The sequence below is a fragment of the Bombus fervidus genome, chromosome 2 (genome assembly GCF_041682495.2).
Source record: "Bombus fervidus isolate BK054 chromosome 2, iyBomFerv1, whole genome shotgun sequence".
In the NCBI taxonomy this organism is placed as follows: Eukaryota; Metazoa; Arthropoda; class Insecta; order Hymenoptera; family Apidae; genus Bombus; species Bombus fervidus.
This window is the reverse complement of record NC_091518.1, coordinates 4,736,789-4,755,807: the sequence shown is the minus strand read 5'-3', so window position 1 is coordinate 4,755,807 and position 19,019 is coordinate 4,736,789. Positions and strand designations below refer to the sequence as shown.

Genomic DNA, 19,019 nt, shown 5'->3' with positions numbered 1-19,019 from the left:
AGAGATCGTCATGAAGAAGGTTTGGGACGAGCATGGAACAACGGAAAGGAAGACGTTCGAATTCACGCGCACCCTATAGACGCGGAGCGTGTCGTGGGAAGACCGGTGCTCACGCACACCAAGCATTTCTCTGGCCACGTGGTAGTTAAATCGAATTCTCTCGCTGTCCCGTCCGGCGGAGACACAAAGCAAAGGTTGCTCGAGTGGATGGTTCGCCCTGGGCGACCATCTAGCAAATTGTGGTATCTAAGTGCCCGCCGGAAACGGGCCGCTTTATCGCTCGGTTCTCGTCCAGAATTTCGAATTTTGGAAAGTCATTTTACGTTCGCTTCGGGCTCTCCACCACCTTCTCTCTCTTTCTCACAGTCAGTTCTTCAACGACCCGTCGTTTCCCTAACGTTCGTCACGATAACACGCATCGCGGAACAGCTTTCAATGATCTCGCGCAAAATCAGAGGATTCGTTCGATTCTTTCGAAACTAAATAGCACCGCGGTGGCTTGTGACGAAGGCTCGCGTGCTGCCATTCGGACGATTACACGTGGCACAGGTAGACGAAATTATGGTAGGATGCGATTCGTAAATACGTAGCGATAAATATATTACGTACGTATATTCATGCACGAAGTATCGGTTCTAGAGAAGAATCGAGCACGCATCGAGGAGACACACCGTGGCGGGACGAACACGGGGACACGAAGATGCGAAGCGGTCGGTCGCCAGTCGAACACGACCAGTTGGACGGAAGAAAGCGCGGGACCCGCGTGCTCTGGTCGCGGCAATGCTTGCATTACGTGGCGATGGCGTTCCACCGGTGCTCGAGTAATTCCAGCCTCGAAACGTTCCATTAAAGATTCAGCATGTAATTGCGTATGATCGTAGTAGAGATCGTTCCCTTGGTCCGCAACCGTCTGTTCTGTCCGTTTCCTTCGTGCGTCCCGCTTCGTGCCGCGCTCTCTACGCTCCGACAGACGTGCCACGCCAGACTACCCAAGGGATTATCATCGAAGCAAATGATCGCGCGTAACCGTTGTACGTGAGGCAATCAGGCGACTGCGTGCCGGAAAATCCGTCTTAATGATGCCTCGAGCACCCTGCCCGGTGGTCCGACCCGCGTTTCGTTTCATTCCGTTTCGTATTACCAATGTCGTTTCCATCTCTTCCGTTCTACTACGCGTTCTGCGAACGCGGTGAACGCCTACAAATCGATGCGAACCTACGCCAATATTCGCACTTTCGTTTCTATCGCCACGATTCTTGCTGCTTTTCCCTTCTCTATTTTCCTTTCCCAATGAAACGAGTCCTGACGTATACGGTGTAAACGTGATCGTTACTTGGAAATTAGACGTTTCGTGGGACGAAACGACGAGACGAAAGGAAGAATGGAGAAGGTGGAGGAAAAAGTTATCGTAGAAACTCGTGCCGGGGCATCCTTTTTCCAGCTGTATTATTCCACTGCGTTATTCAGAAGATCGGAATGCAGGTACAGTTATGGTTACCAGTAACGCGGTACGTCGCGTCGTCGGCATATGGCCTCGTGGTTGACAATACCGCGAGTTCTCTGCGTGGTCCCCCGAGCGTCTCCTCTTCTTTCGTTCCTTTCTCCGATTCTTTTGCACGCGTGATTCTCTTTTTGTTCAGCCTGCCAGGTACCCCCTTCCCGAAACGCCGACTCGTCGCGAGCGCGTGTCTTTAACCTCGTCGTCTTCATTGTCGGTTCGCGAGTGCGTGTATGCGATACCTGTGCTTGAACCTAGAACTCCACGACAATCGATAACGTCGTCACGATCGCGAAGACACGCACGCTTCTGTCCCCTTATGTTAATCCGTTCTTAATATTCCACGCGCACGCTTTTCTCCTCCTCCGTCCTTGTCCTCTTCGTCTTCGCCTTTTGCTTTTTCCCTTTGCTCGCCGCGCTACTCTTTCTCTCCCTTCCATCGCTCCCTTTCTACCTGTCCACTGGTTCACCGCTTTCTTTTTTCACTACGCTCCGATCGACTCGCTTTTCGCAAATAGACTACACCGCCACAGGTTACGGTGTTTGGTAATGTTGGCCACTGCGAATCTTTGATGGAAAGCAAAGTGTTCGGACGGCGATGTTACGACCGACTTACGGTCGACGATCTCTTTATTCGCATGGTGTCGGTAATCGCGGCGCTGACACGAGTCACGCGTCCTCACACGAGTTTCGCGTCGTAGCGCGTGCACGTTGCCTCGTTCGTTCGTTCGTCGGCCGAAAACGTCTTCTCTCGCATTCTCCGTAGCTCGTTCGTTCGCCCAGTTGCATCACGCACACGCTCTCGATGGCTCGCAAATTGCCTTTCGAAGAAGGTTCGGTTGCGCCGCCTACTTTCCCGTTGGCCCTGGCCCGTGTCGAAAAAACGTTGCGATAGTGAAAAAAACGCGATGCGTCAGCCGATGCCAATAAATAACAGCGAGGAATTACGTGATTGCCTGTTAGCGAGACGTGTGATATATCGAGGATGCACGGCGCCGCGCCGTTTCCTCGGTAAACCGATCTGTAATTGTAATACCGTCTCGAGAACAGGTAAAAGTCGCTTTGATTCGTTCGCGAAAGATATCGCGGCACGAAGAGCATCGAATGTCTCTCGGATCGATTCCAGGCGATAATCGTCGCTCGTTGCCGCTGCGCGAGAATCGCAGCGGTCCGGTCGGCGAGGGTAGGCGCGACCAGTAACTCGCGAGGAAAAAGACACAGACAACAGAAGAGAGACAGAGACAAAGAGCGCGGTGATAGGAAGAAACGAAGCGACGCATAGGGGAGAAAAGAAAGCGTAAGGGAGGCGGAACGAACAGCAAAGTAAGACGCGAGCAAGTACAAGTATGGCTCGATCGGTACCTCGGCTATGTTGGCGCGTTTAAGCCGGTAAGGGACCCGATATCATTAATAATAATTATACAATTACATGTAGGTACGGCGTATCGAGCGTATAGTTTAGTGCCGTGTTATTATCTCGTTCTCTTCGAGTCCCGCGAGAAGCCGTGGTCAAGAACACGTAGTCTGCTCTCCCTATACCTATATATGTTATTACTTATAATATTTCATCGTCGGAATTGGCGGTTACGCTTTGTTTATGCCATGGGAACGTCACGGGGTTATAACTAAGAGTGGAAAACGAGCCGACCGGAGCGAAGCGGAGCCGAGCTGAGCGTAGTGCGCGACGAGAGCCGCTAATCGCGCGGCTGTAAACACCGCGGACCGTGCGGTTCGCACCTCGCCTCGCCTCACCACTGCTCCACTCGTATCTCGCGAACGTACAGTCGCGCTTTGCCACTCTCCTGTTACAGCGAACCAAAAGGAACCTTTACCTACCTTTACCCTTACCTTTGCGGTGAATTATACGCGGCATTGTAGCCGCCTTTTCAGTCGTTCGCTCGCTCGGAATTTAATTAAAGCTACAGCGCGCGCACCGCCAGTCTCACGCCGCCCGACTGTCTTTTCCGCGTCCAACTTTTCCTCGCGTATATCCCGACCAGCAGCCGTGTTTTACGGTTACGCGTTTCTAGGCGTCGAATGTTCGCGCTTACCGCTGTGCTCGTTGTAACCTTACCGCGAGGTGATAAGGAAACGTGGATCGGACGAAACGAAGTGGACAGAGCGGAGGCTCGGTGTGTACGACGTGTGTAAGCTGGTTCGATCGAGACGCGTCGTTTGACGAACGAGAAGAGAGAAGGATCGATCGGTCGGCAGAGCCACAGCCAGAGGAGAGAAGGTTCAGGAAAAATTTATAACCCGACTGATCGATTATAGGCAGAGGGATTCCGAGAACTACTATGCCTGATTAGAAAGCCAGGCATGCACACGAGTACGCATCTGCAGCCCCGCCTATTCCTGTTCACGCTCGTTCGCACCCCTTTTACACGTGCACGCGTCTACGCGTCTATATTTCTCTATACAAACGTCAGCCTCTATCTTTCGCAAAGGCTGTAATGGAAAATCATGGTTTTTGCGCTTTCCTAGTCCAACTTTGTTTCGCTTGGTGAATTTTCGAAATTGCCTTTCCAGCAACCGGAACGAAACGATCGGCAGGGGAAAATCGGCGACAGTCTGGACGACGATTTGCCGGCGAAGAAGAATATCTGGGATCGTTTTGGCGGTTCGATAGAACCTGACGCGTTACCAGGTCGTCGGTGGAGAACGCTACATCGATGGCTTTTCGAGAGGTGGTTTCGGGCGTCGTTCGGCCTGCCAATTTCTATCGGCATGCAAAGGTGAAACGCGACGCGGTGAGGTCGATCGAGGCAAATCTATACGAACGATAGGCCGTGGCTTCGACAACGCCACCAGCAGCGGCATTTAATCGATGCGTAGCGAAGTTTACACGATTCGCACGATGTAAACTAATTACCTCGCACGCCTATGTCAGCCACGCGCGCACCTACACCGCACACGCGTACGCCTATACACGCACACACGACGAAGCGTTACGGATCTTTTCCCAAGCCGGACAGACCAAACTACCTACTTTTACGCGCCTACGCTACTTCCATTCGTCAATCGTGTAATTATTATCGGCCGTTTCTCGTTACTACGCGATTCAACGGGGATCGGCGACGCATGAAATACGAGGTTCGTCTCGTTCGCCATTGTACGCGATACTGATACTCGTAGCTGTTTCGGTCAGCACGAGGATCCTGTTGATGCCGCCAACGGTTTCGGATAAAAGGCGGATCAATGTCGATACAGGCAATGGGTTGCGCGGAAAAGATGAAAGGCAGATCGGGTTGCCGGCCTCGCACTTGTAGCCAAAACAGTATCTGGACACAACTGTCCTTGGGGCTATGGTGGCCGTCGTGCTTCTCCCGTGCACGCGTCTATCATACGCACTACGTTCATCGTGGCATCGCTCCAACCAGCCAGTTGATTTCACGCAAGCAATCAGAACCAACGACGGGAATTCTAATCAGCATCAGTTTTGTCTTCCAACGATTCCGCGATTTACTTTCTTCTGTTGTATCTGTTGCAACGAGAACTTCACATCTTTTTTAATGTTTAGTTTTCTTAGTTTTTTAGTTTGCTTTCTCTTCTTTAGTTTTTAGTCTTAGTTTCTTTAGTTTTCTTTCTCCAAATCATTGAGTATCGTTTAGCGCTAAATCTGTTTGAAGGGCTTCTCAGTCTCGTAGTTCTCTAGAAACGTGCCTTGCGGGGTACAGACAGGCTAGTTTCTCGTCAATTCGAAATTGTTTCGTAAAGTAACGCTACCAGCCTGTACTAATATACACGCTGCATTAGGTTGTGCGGAAAGTGTCTTTCCTTTGCAGACACGTCTTTTACAACGATACATCTTTATACAAACACGAAACCTAATCTGTCGAACGTTGTGATCTTTATTTTGGTAGAACAAAATGGATCGTACGAAATTCGATAAAATAATATAAAAGAGGAAATGTTGTGCATCCATTATTTCCTTATAAAACGAAAGAAACTTTTCGGACGATCTAATACTTAAACTTATTTAAATGTGTTTCTATTATACATTCATGCACGCATTTCCTCTCTTTCTATTACGAGATAAAACCTTAACACGTTGAATGCCATGGGGGTGATCGGTGACCGGCACTCGACTTGGCGTCGTGGGGGTCACCGATGACCCGCGCACCAAGATTAGTAGAAATACATAATTTGAACAAATGTTAATAGTTGTAAATTTGTTATTATTACCATCGTTACTACAATGGTGTGAAGAAATTAACGCAGTATAAAAGATATAAAAATAGCTTTATTTATACATGAAATATAGATCTATTATGTGCGTCCCCCATCAGTGGCTGTCGAACATGGGAAAAACCCGCTTTTCCCGTGTTTTATCTTAACGAACAATAACGCTAAGCAATGTTTCGACTTGAAAGATATTTGATGGCAATTAATGGCCTTGACAGAAAAGTAAAAAATGCTAAATCTTGTGACGGTTCTTTAGGATTATTGTGGGGGTCGAATAAGTACGACCGAGGGATGGATTGTGGTTTATGGTAGGTCCATATACGGGACGTAACAACATAGAACAATTATTTAGCAACGCGAACAAACAATATGAGATAGTTGATAATCGCAAAAAATAAATGAATCGAGCGAAATTGCAGTAGAGCGCGATAGGGGTCACCGGTGACCCCAGTGAGATAAATTCATTAATGATGATTATACACCGTAACATATCTCTTGTAGGTAATATTTCAACATTATACGTATCGCATAATAAAAAATTCATCGTGGCTAAACCTTGTAAAACCTCGTAACAGTATCGCTACTATCCTATTTATTAGGAAAATTTATTCGATTTCAGCACAACCATGTCGTTTCTAAAAACGTAACTTGAAAATTCTTGTTTATTTTGATAACTACGATATAGGCAATATAGGCGAGCTGATCGAAACTCAAAGAAAAACGTGGTGCTCTCTTCGCCGGTGGGTTCGTGAATGACTTTGGAAACCCTTTTTGCTGATTCGTCGTCAGCTAAAAGGATTTGTTCAAACGTTCGTTCATTCGTCCGGCTGTTGAAAATCAGCCCTGTTCAGCCGCCGTCGCTATCGACGTCTTAACATTAGAACCACCGAAGCTATTTCTACCAAAACCAGTCAAAATGGCTGGTCTTTAAAAAATACGTAATAATAGAATATTTGTATACTTATTGATTTATTACTTTCTTACAGGAGCAATTCCATGTTATGTAGTACATTTTTGGTATTTTTAATCCAGCTGGGACCATCATCCATAAACGAGGGTTGACACGTTTATAAAATTGTAGAACCAATCGTTTTGACTACTTTGGTATTTATAGTGTTAGCATCTCGCGATCTACCGATCGATCGGGAATTTTCCTGATATCTGATATCGTCATATCGAATGATACGCGGTAAGAATTGTAAAATCATGTGGAAAGTTGTACGAAACTGGGAAACTGGTTAATTGGGGTTCGATAAACAGATTACAGGATCTTTTACACTTTGACAAATACCAGTTATTTTGGTATAAGTAGCCTTGGTACACAATTATTTTCAGTTTGCATAGATAAAAAACAAAATAAAATTCATTATATTATTCTTTTTCTTATCGTTGCGAAATTCATTACATCATTGCTAAAAAAAATATAAAATAAAGTAGGAATTTTAAAATGAAATTGAATTAGAATGAAATGGAATTAAAATGAATTTTGAAATAAAACCGGTCAATTCGACTGCTGTTGTAGTTTTAGTGTTAGTATCCTAATGACCGATATCTTCATATCGAATGGTACGCAGTAACAATTGTAAAAACGTGTGGGAAGTTGTACGAAACGAGCAAACTGGTTAATTGGGGTTCGATAAACAGATTGCAGGACCCTTTTACACTTCGACAAGCACCAGCCATTTTGTCTGGTATTGGTATAAGCAGCTTTGATACGAAATTATTTTCAGTTTGAATACATAAAAAACAGAATAAAATTCGTTATATTATACATTTCATTATATTACACAATATGAAGTAGGAAATTTAAAATAAAATTGTAAAACCAGTCAATTTTACTGGTGTTAAACCATCCAGTTAGGTAAATAATCGCGTCCCCGTACATTGTTACAACGCTTTAACGTGGCTGTTAACATCAAATAGACCTGCTCGTTCGAGAACGTGGAACTGAGCGTCTGGAAAACGGACGATCGTCTTTCCCACAAAGCTTTGGCCAACGTCGTATTGCAACCGTGGTCGCGTGGCGTAACACGGCGACCCTTGGAGGAGGTGTGTACCTGTACCCTGGAGCTGGGTACCGCGAGACGCGTAGGAGACGCGTAATTGATCGGGGTGAGAGTGGAGCCAGCAGGCGGTCTCTTTCCATGGTCTTTGGTTGTGCGTGGAAAGCGAGCCACGCGTACGCCTTTATTCAGGCGATGCGGGTGCGGAATTAGGTCAGTTTATCCAGCGGGATAAGCTAATGGGAAATATAAAGTTGTAGACAAATAAGCGGGTAAATTAAATTTAACAACCGCGCTGGCAATAGACGCGTTTCGTGGATGTGTTTGCGCTTCACGCAGCGGCGTAAACCGTGCGATAAAATACGAAAGCTCGGTCGAGAGAGGTCGGACCGGACGAGCTTTTCACCGCGGTACGCGTTACGCTACGTCGTGTTGCGTTAATTTACACTTTTGGTCTTTGTGTCTCGTTCGCGCGTCAAAGAGTCGCTGGCGACAAGGGTACGCGGGCACGAGCTCGAGCACGCGAACAAACGAAACAACGATCGTTCGTCTCGTTAACGCCGCAAGCACGCCAGGAAAAGGAGAGTCGAAATCCGCGCGAGCCGCTTATTTAGCCGCGTCGGAATTTCACTGACGACGCAACGCGAACAACCAAATTATTTTACGACAACCGGTGCTTTTCTTCGTCTTCGTTGCTTCGCTCGCGTTCTCGTCACAAGAATCGAACGATCCTCGACGACGAATCATCTGAATAGCGGCACGGTGACGAATCGATTCGCGCGGCTGAACAGGATTCATCGGCCGGGTTATTTACGAATTTGCAGCGGAACGATTTCGGGCAATTTTCCGAATCGCGTCGCGCATGCCGCGAAACGTCGATACCTTATAAATCGTTGCGTAATTATTACGTATCGTGGCGCGATTATTGCCGCACGAACCGAGAACGCGACCGGGGAACGAGAAGAGACGAAAGGCGGCAGACAAAGACCGGAAACGGAAGAGAGTGGGGTAACAAGCCACAGAGTAGACTCGTTTCGTTCGTTCGGTTAGTCCAGGATTATCGCGATAATCATCGTCGGGGAAGCTCCAAGATATAGAAGGAGACTATGCTCGACGAATAAACTAGGATGTCGGGTAACATTGTCGAGAAGCGGGAGCGAGAGATAACGGCGTTCATCTTTCTCGCGTATAAACCGAGGTAAGTACCGAGGGGTGGGCTGCTGGCGCGTTTGCCCCGTCGTAAATCGCGAATGATTCCGCTAAATTTCCATCTCGTCGAATGCGAAAGGGGATAGTAGTAGCAGGGACCAGCGGTGGATAGGGGTTGGGTCGCCGATGGTGGTGGCGGCGGTGGTGGTACCGTTGGATGGATAATGGCCAGGGTGAATGATAATGCCGCGTGCACATTGTAGCTTCCTGCGCATCGCGTTTCTCTAGACTCTAGAGGCTGTTCGCAACAGCGTGCTCGTTGTCCTTCGTTCCCTTCGTTGTCTTCGTACGCTCGCGCTTACGTTTCGTACGAGATCCTGCGACGATTCGCTGCAACTTTAGCCGGAGATCGAGCGCGCGTCCTTGATATTCAGATATCCGAAATCCGATAACGCGAGCAACAAGAAGCGGCGAGCAAAGACTGGTAGCCAGAATACAGCCGGCCGCTTCTCGAAACCCCAGAATTACGAAAATTATGGACACGATGCACCGGTGGCAGGGAGGCAAGGGGCGTATTTGCTTCTTTTTTCTCTTTACTCGATCACCCCTTACAGACAGAGTTTAAGGGCCACCGCGTATAAAAAAGAAAAAAAAGAAAAGAACCGGCCAGCGGTGTCTCGTCCGCTTCGAAATACAAAAACTGTCGCGTTCTCGATGCGAATGGATGACGCTGGCAAACTATTGGCTTACTGTGTAATGACAAAATCCGCAATCACTTAGTTGCCAAGCCAATAGCTACACGAAAATCGTACGCGACTCTGGAGTGGAAGAATCGTTCGGTGGAGTCGACGATACGAAGAGCGGAGACCGGTTCACTGGCAGAACTTCGTCGGCGCGTCGAGCTCGTTGATCGCTCTACCGTGGCAGAAGAAAATGGACAAGAAAGGGGGGAAAGGGAAAGATCGTGGTACGTGTAAGTACTTGGTCCGTCCTGTGCACCGTATGGTTCTCGCGATGGCGAGTCGGTCACGAATACCTAATCAATAATTATTACCGCGATACTCTCTATTTTTGCGTCCTGGCCCCCTTCGCCAGTTCTGCCGGCGAAACGTTCGTTTGCCGGAGACCGCGAACCCACCGCCGCTCTCTCACCTCCTCCTCCTCCTCCTCCTCCGCCTCCACCCCCTTCTCTCCCTCTCTCCCCTTACACCCCTCCTTCTCCTCCTCCTCCTCCTCCTCCACCCTCCATCTCCTCCTCCGTTTCTTCTCCCTACGTGCACCGTGCCGCCATATTTGCATATTTATAAGGGAATGTAATCGCAGAGCTCGGTTTTCGCCGCTCGTCGCTCGCTACCGTGGAAAGAATTCTCGCAAGATGGCGGAAAGATTCGAGGCAGACATGCGATCCGATTTCCTGTGCTCTCCCTACCGATGCCCTGCCGAACAACAACGTATCATCAGCCCTGTCGATCTAGAAGAAACAATCGTTGTTTCCTCAGTTGCCGCGCGCGTCCCTTGCCATCGCAAAAACAGCGGAAAGCACAATCGGCCAACGAATTCTTTCGAAACTCCAGCAACACCTCGATGGACGCGACGGCGCGTTCTTTCAGCGGACACTGCTGCGTTCTTTTTCCATCCTCCGCGTTGCACGAGAACCGATCGATCGTAGGCATCGTAGGCATCGTTGGCCGACGAGGCGGCCTCTCAGGTTTGCTTTGCAGTGTGTAAACAGGCAGAAAAGAGGACAGAGGGGAACATTGCGTTCGCGCTCGAGGGACGAACCGACAGAAACAGAGAAACAGAGAGAGAGAGAGAAGAGAGAGAGAGCGAGTTAGGGAAGAAACGGAAGAAAGGAAACCGGAGAGAAGGGTAATCTGCTTGTTCGCACAGTTCTCCCGCGGCTTCGTTGCGTCTAGATAGCATTAAAACCGTTTCGGTTCTATCGTTCGACCGATTTACCGGCCAACCACTGGATAAGTGGCAGTTGCTGCGCTCGCACAACCATCCAATGCAACTCACCGCATCGCTGCCGCTCGCTCCGCTTGCTATTGCCATTGCAGTTGCAGTTGCTGCAGCAACAAGCCGCGAATAAGGTGCCGCGTAGCGCGAAAGTGGCGAGTCACGACCGACTCGTTACCGACGATGCTCTCAGTGGTATTGTGAATACCACGAAATCACGAAAATCATCCACCGTCGAAGCGGACCGGTTTTACGTCTTCCTTTCCCTGTCGCCCAATCTTCTAGCTGGCGCTTGCTGTTCGTCGTTTCGCGGGATTCGATCGACGGATCTATCGCGTTCGACGTTCGACGAGACGTGGCGCGTCGTTGAAAGGCGGAGAAGCGTGACGATTACAGTGGCAGGATCGGCGGTCCGGCTGGGCGTTTCTCTCCCGGTCGAAGGGGACAACCCCCCGATATTTGCGTTTATTACGCGTACAATGAAATGTACGCGGTTATCTTTGTAAGTTGGTTTGAAAGGAAGAGAAAGCGCGGCGAATGGGGTAGGAACCCCGGGTGGGCAATTTCGCAGATCGGAAATGAAATTTCGATCGATGAAACAGCCTCGTCACCGCCCGCAGAAATCTAACCTACGATTCGCATTAAGCAGCAATTTTTGCGCCACGGGACACCGCACCAACTCGTCGACGAATCCGACGAAACGCACGCGGCAAGCGTACGTTCGCGAATGCAAACGAAGCAACTAGTTTTCACTTTTGAAAGGTACGTTGTTTCGAGATGAGACGACTGCTCGCGATCGCAGTTGGTATCTACGACTATCGCTACGCGAGTCGCTGCTTCACTCGCTACTCGAGAGAATGAACCTCCCCGGGGAGCAAATCGACGGGTGGTTGGAACCCCGGTGGATAAGAGGAAAACGCGATTATTCGGTTAAGAGATGGATCGCTGGGCCGGTTCTCTAGTCAATCGTCGACTGAAAGCCGAACGAAAGGTTTCGCGTCGCACGAAACGAGTGTAAATCGGATTGGCGACGCGACAAAGCCAAATGTGTCTCGATTACGCGAGTAATCGACCGAAAACCAAACTGGTTGCCGTTGCGACACGCGACATCGTGAAAACCGCGTGATCAAGCAAATAAAAGAAAAGCGACGGAATGTTCGTTGTTGCGCATAGCATCCGAATACCTATTACTATTTACATACAATCGAATCCACCGCGCACATATTTACATACTACGTAAATAGGTCGTCTATGAGCAAGGCCAACGAATATGTTATACAAAATATTCGTGCGATCGCTCTCTCTCTTCGCGCTAAGAGATCGCATAGCGTAAAGAGAATCCGCGCAGGAAAGCCAAGCTAACGGAAAACTGACGATAGTCGACTCGAAGAAGGTCGCTAGGTGGCAAATAAAACTCGCCTACTTTTCCAACAATATCACTGACAGCCAAACGGCTACGTCTCTACGTCAAACGAGGGGATAGTTACCCTTAACGTATTCCAAATGTATTTTTGGGTCGTTGTTGATAATTGTTTCGAAATAAAAAATAATACTCCTCAAATATTGTTGAAGTTAAATGACAAAAACCGCAATCACTTAGTTGCCAACCTAATAATTTTTTTTTTATTTGGATGGATTTTACAATGAATTCTTATTGAGAATTATAAGTAAAACCTAATAATTACTTCAAGAGAAACTCTACACCTTTTATTTTGTATATCCGTGACCTGGAGACCACTGTTACGAAGAGAACAGAATTTAGTGAAACAAAAAGTTGGAAATAAGGAGAGGACCATATTATCGTGGCGTTGAATATAAATTTTGTTTTGGATTACAAGGTCTAGAAACATAAGAGCTGTAAGTAGATTTCTATCGCTGTTTCTTACAGCCTTCAGCTAGAGCTACAAGATTAACTTTTTGGCAATGTCCTTTGCTATAAATATATGAACCTGGTGCCAATCAACCCTCTTCTTCTATTGTATTGTAACACTGTAAGAGTAAGGATCTGGATCAGAATACACTATACTTATACTTATTTCAATATATCTTTCTATTAGAAATTCATCCACTCGTTCCTCTATCAGTCAACCTCAACAGATATAAATAGACGAACGTGCTGTTTAGAACAGTGGAATAGTCGAGTAGTTGAAAAGTAGAAGAGTTGAATTGTTATAGGAGTTTCGATCGGCATACACTGCCTCTGTACTTATACTTACAGTGATTTTAATATAATTGACTATCACAATTTTATCACTCGTCTCTTTGTTAAATAAACCAACACGTTTAACCCTTAACGCTCCAAGCGTGCCTCTCGAGCACCACCGATGTGCAAATGTATTTGTAGGTCGTTATCAATAATTGTTTACAAATAAAAAATAATACTCCTCAGTGAGTTACAAGCGATCCGTAAAGACAGTCAGATCTGAACCTGTTTTATCGTAAACCCATCTATTTGAATTATGTCGAGAAGAAAAATGAATTATCTTTGTGAGGAAAATATGGATAGTGACGATGACAATTTTGATTTCCGCATCTATAATGATGTATCTGTTGACTTGGAAAGCAGTTATAGTGAGAGCAGTGATAGTGATGTTCTTGTTGCTGGAAGAAGAAGAAAAATAAGAAAACCTTCATCGAGTGAGGAAAGTGCAGATGATGGAGAACCACAGGAAGAAAATCTAAGCAAGAGTATTTGTAACGTAAGATCGTCTGATTGGTAGGAAATTTTTAACGAAGATATCATTCCACAATGATATGAATTTTCGACTGATAGAGATACTCCTGGTCTGCGCGTACACAACTTATGTTAACCTATTCAGTACTTTCAATTATCTTTTACTAATGCCGAAAGGGAGAAAGAAAAAGTGTCTTGTTTGTTCATCAAAAGCAAGTAACGCGGTAAAAAAACAAACAGTTTTCTACTGTGAGACCTGTGAACGCAAATCCGGTTTGCATCCCAATGAATGTTTTCAAAAATTCCACACAATACTCAATTATAATTAATACAAATATTCTAATGAAAATTATATTACTTCTCAGATGAATAAAGATCGTTTTCAATAACTTCAATATTATTATTTACATCATTGCAGCATTTCAAATCTGACGCTTAAAAACTTGCAAGTCCAAGTATGACGAGAATAAGTTGAAGTTGCCGGTGGATATTCACGATTAAAACTTAAGGGTTAATATTATGTCGTCCGAAAAGTGTCGTTCTTCTCATAGGGTGGTGATAGATGAACAACAATTTCTCTTTTACATTATTTTAGTCCATTCGTTCTATTTCTATCATTATGTTCCTGCATAATTCAATAAACCAATACAAAACAAGAAACATTCTGCGTCTATTATTTCCTCATAAAACAAAAGAAACTTCTCAACCCAATATAATATCGTTGTTGATCGTAGCAGATCACAGTGGATGTTAAGAACGAGAAAAACTAGAAACAACGCATCGGTAAGAGGGAGACGAGAAGCGACGAGGGACGATGCAGCGAACGAAGGGCGAACAGGCGCGACCAGAGCTCGTTCTACGTTGTTACATAGCGACATATCCGTGCGCGACGATTCTAACGCGTGACAGAGAAAAACGAAACGGCAAGCGGAGGAGGAGGAAGAAGCGGAACGGACACGGGACTGTCGGCACGACAGCAAGCAAGACAGGCGAGAGAGTGCGAGAGAAACGGTGAAAGGATAGTACAGAGAGAGGATGGGTAGACAGGCGAGAAAGAGAGGGTGCGAACGCGTTGCATCTCGAGCGTCGGCAGGTTATCCGGGGGCGAGGGTGGCACCACGGGCATTAAATATACACGCTGATTTGTCGTCCGCGGATTGTCACCTCTGATAGCTTTCATTTTGTTGTATATCGGTGGCGGGCGCGCTCGCCCCGCACGCGCTCCGCGCTTTTCCACGTAATTCGGCCCGCTTGATTGACTTTTGAGCTGGCCTTTATGGCGATATTCGTTGCGCCAACGAATGCGCCAGCGCTCGAATCCGTTCCCCATCCCGCCTCCTCCTTCTCCCTCCCGCCTCCCTAAACGTCTCTAGTAGATTTATCGGACAGCGAACGCGTGTCCTGGCGATTTTTCGTTCGGTCCGGTCATAGCCCGTCATCGAGACCGTGACGCCTGCCCGTCTACCTTTTCGTCGCGCGGTCACAGCCGGAGGCGGCGCGCGGTTCCCGCCAACGCGCAACGTCCTTCTTCCGACAGGTTTTCAAGCGTTTCGAACGCTCGTGTCAAACGTGTGATCGCGACCGGCCGAAGGACACGCGCCAATTGTCGCGGATTGACGCGTTTCCATCGTGTCGTAACGTCTAATTTTTGGCAAGTTGAACGGGGTCGATGGCAGAGGTCGTTGGATACGAACGCTGGTTACGACTCGTCCAACGAGACCGTCGCCGGCGACGTCGGACTTTGTTCGCGGTTGCTGCACCGATTCTCGCCAATCGCGAACGCCTCTGCGCTGTTTCATCAACATCGTCGTCCTGTCTTTCAATAATCGGTAATCGCGATCGCGATATTTGTTTAAAGTGGCAGGAATTCCGCTGGTATTGTCCGCCGGCGAAAACAACGCTCGCGCTGGCCGCGCGCCGCTTGTATTCCGAGCACGACTCGTTGCGTCGCGCGGAGAATAAACGTCTTTCTTCGTTTCGCAGAAATTCCGCCCTCTGCGAGCGTAAATGTCACATTTGTCGCGAGAGATCGATCGGCGATCGCGTCATTTCCATCCTATCCGACGTCGTTCGCTGAATTCTCCGCTTCCTTTCAACCTAATCGCCTCGTTCGCGTAACCGTAGTAGCTTCAAATCCGCTGCAACTTGTTTAAACTGGCGATTCCATCGTTGAGACGAACAAGAGCAGGACGTAAGACTCCTCCGTAGCTACATGTGGCTCGTTCCAGTCGAACGTTCAGAAACGATAAAACGAGAAAGAGAGAGAGAAAGAGGAGAGGCAGAGGTTTGGGTGATCGCGGTGCTCCCGCGAAGAAAGTAGAATCGAAACGAGGGCAACGAGGGAGGAGGACAGAAACGGAGAACGACACAAAAGGGTTCTCCAGGTCTCGCGATAACGTTACGCGGCGGTTATTGGAAATAGTCTGGTCGATCTACCCCACCGTGAAATACACACAGCTCGGCGAGCCTACGTCATACCTTGGCGTATGTACATTATTCATAGCCATCGGTGAAAAGGGCGCCAGCCGCATTACGTATGCCACGGGTTATTATGCCCTCTAAATGTTTAATGTGTTTGCCTTCCTTCTCTCCGGCCACCAACGTGGCTTTATGTTTTACTAACTAAATTACTATTTTTTCTTTTTTTTTTTTTTTTTTTATTATTAGTTCTTCGGCGTTTACGTTGGTTCGGTCGATTCGTCGTCCCTCTCTTACCGTCTCTGTCGTCTTCTCGCTCTCTCCATCTCGTTCTCCTTCCTTTTTCGATAACCTCCGCCTTATTCGATAATCTCCCTCTACTTTCTCGCACGTGCCGACTTCTCTGGATATCGTAAATTTTTATACACCGCCCCTCGAATATTTAATCGTCGTCTTCTGTTTGCTCTCGTTGCACCGTAATTCGCGTTAAACGTTCCACCTAAGAATATCGCACGGATGGCGGAATGGTCTGCTCGGCGGATAACTCTAGTCGGTTTAGTGCAGTTCGAGCGCTCAATGGCGGAGAGGGAGGGAAGAGTTGTCGTGAGCGAGCGTGGCGCGTGAACGAAAATGCTTTCGAAAAAGCAAGCGATTCCGCGAGCGTGGCAAGAAGCGTACTTGTTTACAGGATTAATATCCGACGAGCGTTCCTTGAGCCGGAGGATGCGGGACGAAGGATGGACGAGGTCGTTAAAACCGCGAGTGCTAAAACGCGCAACATGGAAACGCGAAACCCGCTGCAAACTTTGGAATTTACTGCTCGACATATTGGCTGCGAAAGCACACGAAATTAAGGCTAGTAAAACACTTTCCTGACATCTCTTGCACCCCTTGCCCTACCCCCTCCCTATCTACCCCACGGATACTCTACCTCCCTCGCCAACCCTCTCTCCAACTACGGCTTGACATTCGACATTCAACTTTCCAACGTATTACATATGACTCGCCAACGATATGCTCCACGGTAACTTTTCTCGTCGATTCGTCCACTTTCGACAACAGCCTACCTCGTCTTTCTTCTGCACGCTCGATTCGCCGATCCGCCAATTCTTTACTCTCTTCCTTATTGTCGACGATTCTTTGTAACTTTGCGACGTTTCTTTTTACGAATGTTAAGTATTCTTTCCAGACAAGGTTAGATTAACAACGCGTCGTTACTTGTATCGTTAGTCGATATCCTGTTACTTGTCAAAGACGAGGCTAACCAGGTTTTCGATCTTCAATCGTATTTGAATTTTGTCGTTCTACTACGATTTCTATACTAATCCTAGAGTAAATCACGGATATCTGTTGTATTTACAAGCTGGAGATATCCCTGAGAAAGTTTCGATTTCTTTTTCGAACCGATTAGATTCGATAGACAGTTTTACGTTTTGTACCGTTCGACGTTTTTTCTCGAAATTTGCGTAAAAATCACGTATAGTGGAATGCGTTAGAGAGAAACTACTATCGCCATCTGTCGTCTCAAATAATAATTGCAATTTCAACCACAGCCGATAATACAGGTAACCGGCTAGTGTTCCCTACCGACCATCGTCTATCTTTGTACAAATTAATTGCGTTTTAAAATATACATACATATATAATAGCGAATGAAAAATAATAGGGAAAGAATGGGTAAAAATAAAAACGAAAAATCAAGGAACTTACCGGAACGATGAATGAAAATAAACAAGGGATACAGAAGTAACTGTAACAAATGAAAAAAAGTGATTCAAATAAAATGTAAATGGCAACGTGGATGTGTTTTAATAAATACAACATATTAAATTGTTGTATACAACTTTCTTTATTACCAACATATTTCGTGTAATTATTTACACATCGTATTGGGAAATAACATTACCGATAAAAACACGCTTAATTGACGTGATATACAATTTATTTCTGCAAAGAGTATATTTCAAATTGACTCGAAACTGGTTACAGTTAGCGATTTCAATGAACGTTACCGAAATTTGTTAAAACTTGGTTTTATTCTACCCAATAATATTCACAAATTCTTGAATTTGTCTTCGTTTATAATACGCTCGTAAATCTACTACAGATTAGGATCAAAATGTACAAACGTATGGACCAGAATTCAGAAATAATCATCTATCGCTAGGGAATCGACAATAAATTGGTCATCGTCAAATTTGGAAAGATCGAGTTTATGCACAATTCGCGGTACGCAACCACTTGTGGATCGTAGCCACGAGAGATACATGTGTAAACGTCAGCGAACGCGGTTTCGTTGCACCCGCTGCAAACCGATAAACTTTCGACGTTAACGAACATCATCGTGCAACGACACTTGAAAACAAATACTGAATCGAACGATCTTAAATGGTTGTGAATTTTTATAGAAATTTCGACCGAAATCCGTGTGTCAACGCCATGTCAAATTTTTAACTAGTGTTACTTGCGTAAAGTAAAAAGAAATCAACGATCTTACCAAAACTTTTCAAAGAGAGGATTACAGACTGTTTATAGTAATCTTCGATGAAGATTTCACAAGGGAAAAACGACACAAAATTCACAAAATATTCCGAAGCTAGCGGCGAGATGTTTCGTGTGGACAACTGCATGTATACACAGTTGACGGTGCTGCCGCTTTCGATACGACGCCAACCACCAGAAACAAACTTACGACCGCGCTATTTCGAATCGTCTTACGAATATTTCTATCGAAACTCGATACTATAAATTATAAACGATCGTGTTGTAATTATTGTTCCTCTCAATTGCGTACGACAGCTTTTATAATAACTTGTTTTATAAAAACTTGTTATATTCGCCTTTTTCATTTATTTACAACATCAAGACGACACCCGTTTCATGTAACTCTCTTGTGATAAAACGTTAAAAGTAGAAAATAACTCGCTGGCTAAGATAGAACGGTTAGAATATTTTCTACGTAGCCCCTTCCCCCTCCGCCTCCCTCGCCCTATCTCACTCTTTACGCTTTATCTTTTGTCTCTTTTCTAGCTGAACATTGTGACGAAGAAGCGAGAAAACCGAAAAGGAAAGGACTAATAAGGGAAGAATGTAAAATGTAAATAATCGAGAAAGACCGATGAATGTGAGAAAA

At 46.3% G+C, this 19,019-nt stretch overlaps 1 protein-coding gene across 1 annotated transcript in view; it reads right to left on the bottom strand.

Moving 5' to 3' along the window:
- Positions 1-19,019, bottom strand: part of Wus (TM2 and DnaJ domain-containing protein wurst) — a 261,802-nt gene that overhangs the window by 223,244 nt on the left and 19,539 nt on the right. The gene's annotated exons all lie outside the window — the stretch shown is intronic.